The 6,784-nt window shown below is 48.1% G+C and overlaps 1 long non-coding RNA gene across 1 annotated transcript; it reads right to left on the minus strand.

Moving 5' to 3' along the window:
* Positions 1–2,148: 2,148 nt before the first annotated feature.
* Positions 2,149–4,972, minus strand: LOC123430645. The gene is made up of 3 exons (XR_006622966.1): positions 4,313–4,972; positions 4,071–4,193; positions 2,149–3,961 (listed from the first exon to the last, which is right to left on the minus strand). It is a non-coding gene; the product is annotated as an uncharacterized LOC123430645 (long non-coding RNA).
* Positions 4,973–6,784: the final 1,812 nt, after the last annotated feature.

Below are 6,784 nucleotides of genomic sequence, written 5' to 3' on the forward strand. Positions count from 1 at the left end.
CCCCAGTGAGAGTTGTCGATGCAGAACTTCCTGCAATGACTCTTGGTCATGAGGCCGACCGCGTAGCTTCAAAACCCAAGAAGGGCTCTCTTTGAGAACTCAACTCTACCGTGTGCAGGCCCCATGGTGGGTGCCAACTATCGTGGTTTTCTCACGGCAGATGTCCTCGTGAAAGGACATAGATATGGAGCCATCGCACCTTGGTGGCGACTCAAAGGGGTTAAGCGGGAGGGTGACTCGGGTTTACCCAGGTTCGGCCCCTCCAATGGAGGTAAAGCCTATGTCCTGCTTTGTGTATATTGATGGTGGAATCGATTACAAGGGTGGGGAACTCGCCTGACCTAGCTCTCGATGGACTGTAACTTAACTCTATCAACCCTAGAGGCTCACCTTTATATACAGGTCGAGGCCCTAGGTTTACAAGAGTCCAAGCCGTATCATCAAGTCGTGACCTGGTGTATCTCTAAGTCGCCATGTCTCTCAAGCAAGGAATCTCCATGGCAGGTCTTCTTCTTCTCGGACTCTGAGTCGCCATTCGGGCTCTTGGGCCTAGCCGGCTCTTCGCTCGGAAATCACTCAACGCCTTCTGTATTCCGGGTCTAAGCCCATCTTTGGATCACAAGAGATGAGTCGCCATGAACCTCACCCGGCCCAATAGGGTGATTCATGCAGCGGATAATATCCCCAACACCGGGTATAGACCATACTTTGACTGAGGATTTTCCATTGGTCACACACACCGCTTGTCCTTCTACTGGTCTAATCATCGCTGCTATAAAGGCTGCAGAACTGAGGCAGACTTCATGTTGACAATTAATTCAAAATACCATATGTTCAAACCGGGTGTTTCTGATAATAAGCAATTGATAGATAATTCTATTCGGTTCAGCTGAGCTTCCCAGCATTTGAAGTTCTCATTGATTCTGGGCAACCGTAAACTTATCAATATTTCTCGCAAACCTTGTTTACACTGCCCAAAAAAATTGTATTTGTACCAGTGAACTTCAAAATATGCTTTGAAGTTTGTACCAACGTACCGGAGTTTTATGGCTACTTTTGGCTCATTCACATTCTTGAAACATGTCCTCGGTGGGGAATAAATAATTCTTGGGGTCCATTGAGAAAAGACTCGGTTCACCTTACCAACTAAAATAATCATTGTATCGGGGCCGGAATAATTTGCCCTTATCGGTGTTCCTTCTTGGTAGCTCATATGACTGCTCCTTAGGCATGATTTTTTCTGAGGTAAACTCCCCCCTCGGGTATATTCTGGCCTTGTCTGTTGCACATGGATTCTACTTCTGACCCATTCTTCATTCTTGACAGATTTGGTGTTGCTATTCTGAATACGAGGCAGTTGGCTTGGCTTGACTCTTGCTGAATTTGGATTATTGGGTATTATCCAAGTGGTATGTTGATCTTCTTGACAACACTTGCGGATGGATCCAGTCGGAGTGAAGAGACGAAACCAACAAAAGAAACAAAAACCGTGAAAAACTAGGAAGCAAATAAAGTTCAAGTGCTTGCGGACCTTAACCACGTGGCCAAGGATCCACTAGTATAAGTAATATAGCGCAGTCGATGCACCTCTAAGGATGTAGAAGTGAAACCACACAATGCTTCTGGTAGCACTGGTGTCAAGCTCCTACTACTTCCTTAGGGAGCATCACACTCGATGCAGGACTATAGCCAAAGTGGCTTAGTCAACGTTCCTAAGGTTGTCGAGGAGAGATAGAATTTATAGGCGTTTCCCAAAGGAAACTAGAGTAAGAAGAGAAATGCCATGGCTAGGAAGCAAGGTAAGGATATCTAGTTTACCAAGGGGTTTCAGGGCTCACGGGTCGTTGCCCGGTTCGAGCGTTTCACACCGGAGGCAAGGGACACGAGAGTTGGGGTCTGATGGAGCCAAAAACCTATGGGGTTTCCTTATGATCAATAGTAGTCGTGCCAGGTGGCAAAGATGGCTAAAATCCATCTGGTCTTTCTACTGAACACAAGACAGTGAAGTCGGGCTAGGGTAACCTATGGTCAGCCTGGCTTCTCTGATACCATCCATTGTGGCGCCCATCCTGATTACCACTGTAGCCAGACGGTCGCCACGCATACCAGCCCAGGAAATCAGTCTGGCATGCGCGTTTACAACAAGTATTACGAACACAGGCATTTCTATTAATGGATATATAAGTCTTACAATATATATTACAAGAGTGATGGTAGTGGAAAATCTTAATCTAAGGCAACATGGTCTTGGTGCGGCTCCAATCCACAGGGATCTGACTTGGTTACTCTCCTAGCCTGCGAATGCTACGGCTCCTTGACGGCGGACGACAGATCCTTATGTGAACCTGGCCATGTTAAAGGTCATTGGGTACTTTTGAATGTACTCATAAGCAAACCAAACTAACATATACACCAAGCAATGCAATCCATGGCATTCCAGGATGCATTTGTTATTAGAGCAACATTACTTATCATGGCATAGCTTACCTATCTAGCAGGATTAAATATCATGATATAACAGGATTATCCAGCAAGATAACTACTAAAGTAATTACGATAAGGTAAAGCATATTAAGTAAATGATTTATACTCCGAATATTCTCATGATCCAATCCAACTCTTAGCCAGATCCAACTTACTCTCTTACGGGTTGTCCCACGACCGTCCGAATACTCACAAGTCATCGAGTACTTCTGATCATAGAACAAGTTCTTCCAGCATTATTACTGTTTCTATGGTTGACCACCTAGTGAGGTATGTATGGGCTGTCCAATACTGTGGACGCGGCTATTCGAATAAATTTTCCACTCTGCAGAGGTTGTGCACTGTACCCACACCATGGAGCACCTGGCCTCGCGATCCCATTCGGGTGGACCAGCGTTGCTCCAATGAAACCCGCCTGACCCATGACTCTCCCATCGTACCACCGGAATTCATCCTCGCCCGGAGTCCTGCCCTGGGTGGCCCCTGTTTCACCCTGTGACACCTGCCACCGTCGTGGCCAACTAAACTATCCCAAACAGGGAACCTGGTACAAAACAATCAACTGGGCTCACAAGGTTATCGCTGCCTACCAGGCAAGGGTAGCGCACGCGCATACCCTTCCCTGTCTGTTGGTACCGCTGAAAGAGCAGCGAGCAGACCAAGTCAAGGCCGTCACATACCGGCAAATGTGGTTGCACGGATAAGCCCGAAGAGGTGACTCTAGATCAATCGACTAGGTTTAGCCTTAGCAAGTATTTAACAAGCATGGTTGTTGATCACAATAATTTGAGATGGCAGTAGCTAAGCATGAAACATAACCATCTATCTCCATATAATATCACGACAAGTCATTAGTGCAACAAAATTTAAATGGCAAGTTATCACTTTACAAGTTCTAATTGTAAGTTACGACCATCGAAACCCTTGCATAAAACCGACAAAGAAACCAGTAGCCACCAGAACGGTCTTTACAACTCAGATCTGGGACATCACCGGAATAACTCAACCCCGGCTCAAGGCGGCTGGAAAATAGCTGAGAGCATGAGACGGTGTTGATAAAAAGAATGTAGCAGTTCCCTAAGACGGCCGAAAAACTGCTCAGAGCATAGGGTCACTACTATGGAAAGAAATTCAACAAATGTCCGAGATGGCCGAAAAGCAGCTCAGAACATGGGCCAGTTGCTGACAAGAGAGATATAAAGTCGGCATACACCCCGGAAGGCCGAAAATAGCTTAGACAGAGGCGTGGTATCATCATCGAAGAAATTGCAAGCAAGGGTTCAGTAGTGTCCCGTACAGCTCACTACTACGCATACAAGCCTAAGCTAATTACTTTAAACACGCAATAAATATCACAGAGCAATGCTTTAGGGCATATATCAGATGGTCGGCTTGCCTGGGGTCAAGGAATACTCCGGGAAGAAGGGCGGAGAGTCCGCGGAAAGGATCACCAGAAACTGTTCTCTCTCGGAGAGGGCTGATGAAAGGGCAAGGGCAAATTGGTCATTTTTAGAGTGTGTAAACATTATGAAAATGATACCATCGGAACGAGCTCGACGATACGAAGAATTGGGCGTTGGTTTTACCTCAATCGGGGTTACGTCGTGAAGATATGGGCGTTTGAACATCAGGGACCAATCTGTAAAACGATTCTCTCGAACAGGGCCATGGCTGAAAAGCAGAACATGCCTCTGGGCAGAGTACGCCTCCTGCACTAGAAAACGCCTTTTTACCCAAAGTGGATTGAAAATATGCTTTCACCAAATGAAAACGTATTTTTAGCCGAAGAAGAATAGCGTACACTTTCTAACTTGGAAAGCGTACTTACGGAAATACGTTTCCACTTATTCAATCGGGCTCGACCTCTAGTGGCTGACAGGCGGGGCCCACTGCATCTCCTTCTTCTCTCCTCTTGGTCGTCTCCTAGCCCGCGACAGAGAACGGAGCCGGCACCAGCTGGGCACGATGCCAGCGCGCGGGGCCACGGCGGCGCCCGTGGACGGGCGGGGCAAGCTCGCGGTGCTCTGTCGCGTCCACAGGTGGTCGCCAGGGCTCGAGAGCCGGCCGGTAGTGCTATAGTCATTGACCGGAAGGCGGTGGCGGACGCGCGCCAGGGGTGCTGCTTCGGCAGCACTTCCCTAGTTAAGACGGAGACGGCGACAGCTCGGCGAGACATATGGGAGGCGGCGGCCTCGGGCAGAAAGGAGGGGAGGGACGGGGCGCTAGAGTGGGCGAGGGGAGTGGCGATGGGGCTTCGCCAATTGCGGTGGGGAGGGAGCTCTGGGGCTCGATTCAGAGAGGGATGGGATTGCTGGTGAGGAGGGGAGCTCGGGGACACACTTAAATAGCTCGGGGAGGGGCTCTTGACGCCGGGAGAAGCTCCGAGAGCCCACCACCGTGGCGGTGCTCTGGTGGAGCGGTCGTCCACGGCAAGAGGATGAGGGGAGAGGCTTCCAGAGGGTGTGCGAGTGTTGTGGGCAGCTCACTGGTACTCGAGGATGAGCTAGAACCCGCTGGAGGTGCCCTCCCGAAGCCTCCAATGCATAGAGCTATGATTTGGCTACAGTTGGCATGGTCACCACGCGGCCATGGCCTTGCCACCCCCTGCTCGAGGCCAAAACATGTCCACGGGGTTCTCCTTCCGTCCTAGAGTTTATTATGCAGCTGGATGGCACTCGAAGTCCCTGATGTGACTGAACCAAGGTCAACTGCGGATGAACAACAAGGTGTTTGGCATATGTTGTGGCCAGCATAGTGCTCCTCTTGGCAAGATCCTTGGCTGGGGTTGATCACTCACTAGAGTGAGTATCTTGGACAAAATTCAGCACAAATGGACAAGGCTAGATGGTATTGTAACTATCCCACGATCACCACCACCGCCTCTAGTCCTCCAGGTAGGTCACATACATCCTGCCACTGCCCTCATCGAACTCCCACTTGAGCTCGTAAGGGTCGATCTGATCTGCCTCTGCATCACCTGTACCTGTGGGTGGTTGTAGTATATGGTGAGTCACAATGACCCAACAATCTCATGACCTTGGTATCGAGTCTAATTAAGTTGCTAGGTGGGGTAGGGGTAAGTGTATGAGTTTGCAGCAACCTAAGCATATATATGGTGGCTATCTTACGAAGAACAGAAAATAACATGTGGTGGACTACGTGAGACGGTCGAAGACTAGAATGATCACTAAGTAATCCTGAACACCTAATTACGTCATTGATAACCCCACCATGTTATCGATGAGCGAAAGAGCTCTGAAAGAAACAGTCACGGTCACGCACACAGTTGGCAAGTCATTAATTAAGTTACTTTAAGTTGTCTAGAAGCGGATGTTAACAAAATATCCATACTTTCCACATAACTGTGGGCACGGCTTTCCGAAAGATTTAACCCTCCAGGGGTGCTCCAACTAATCCATCACAAATTACCACAGGCCGCATAGAAATCCTCTATCACGAAACTCGCGCTCTTGTCGGATCCCTTAGTGGAAAACCTCAACTCTGAGAAGACGCAAAGTCTCACCGAAATCCCGATGCGCAAGATATATCGCTAAGGTAAGAAAAATTCAGCAAGACCTCCCGACGTGTCGACAAACCCGATAGGATCCGTGTATCTCATTCTCAGGACACGACGGATGGAACTAGCTACGGGGAAAACCAAACCTCAAGTTTACTTGTGCTGGCCCTGGAGGCTAACCGTTTTGGACCAACACTCATGAGGAGCACTGGCCCGGGTTCTTGATTAAATTCCTCGGGGTAGCTATTCCCCATGCTTTTTATTATTAAGTTGTTAGCAGATTAACACCAAAGTTGGGTCTTGCCAGACAAGCCTTAGCAATAAACGATTTATCGAGGGGGTCCCCATAACAACCCCGAAAGTGTTGGGAGCGCTCAATTATGGAACAAACACAGTTAGCCGAAACTAAGGCAGCAGAAACGGAACAAAACACCCAGCAATAAGGCCAAGCCTTCCGCCTCTTACCAAATATATAGGTGCGTTAATTAAATAAAAATTTAAATAACATGATATCAATGCCCATGTTATCACATGGACCAGCTGGCACCTGCAACTAGCAACGCTATCAAATTAGTGGTTGAGCAAGCCTAACTTAGCCACACAGTATTTGCTAGGAGGCAAGGTGGTTGAGGTTTCACGTCAATGTTTGATGGCCTATATATCAGGTGATAGGCATGAGAGATGTAACGATAGAAATGAATTGCTAAGCATAACAAAGTTAGAAATGATGTCAAGGTCACGATCATCTTGCGTGTGATTTCTTCACACTGGAACTGCTCTTGC

This window comes from Hordeum vulgare, chromosome 2H (assembly GCF_904849725.1).
Source record: "Hordeum vulgare subsp. vulgare chromosome 2H, MorexV3_pseudomolecules_assembly, whole genome shotgun sequence".
NCBI classification, from domain to species: Eukaryota; Viridiplantae; Streptophyta; class Magnoliopsida; order Poales; family Poaceae; genus Hordeum; species Hordeum vulgare.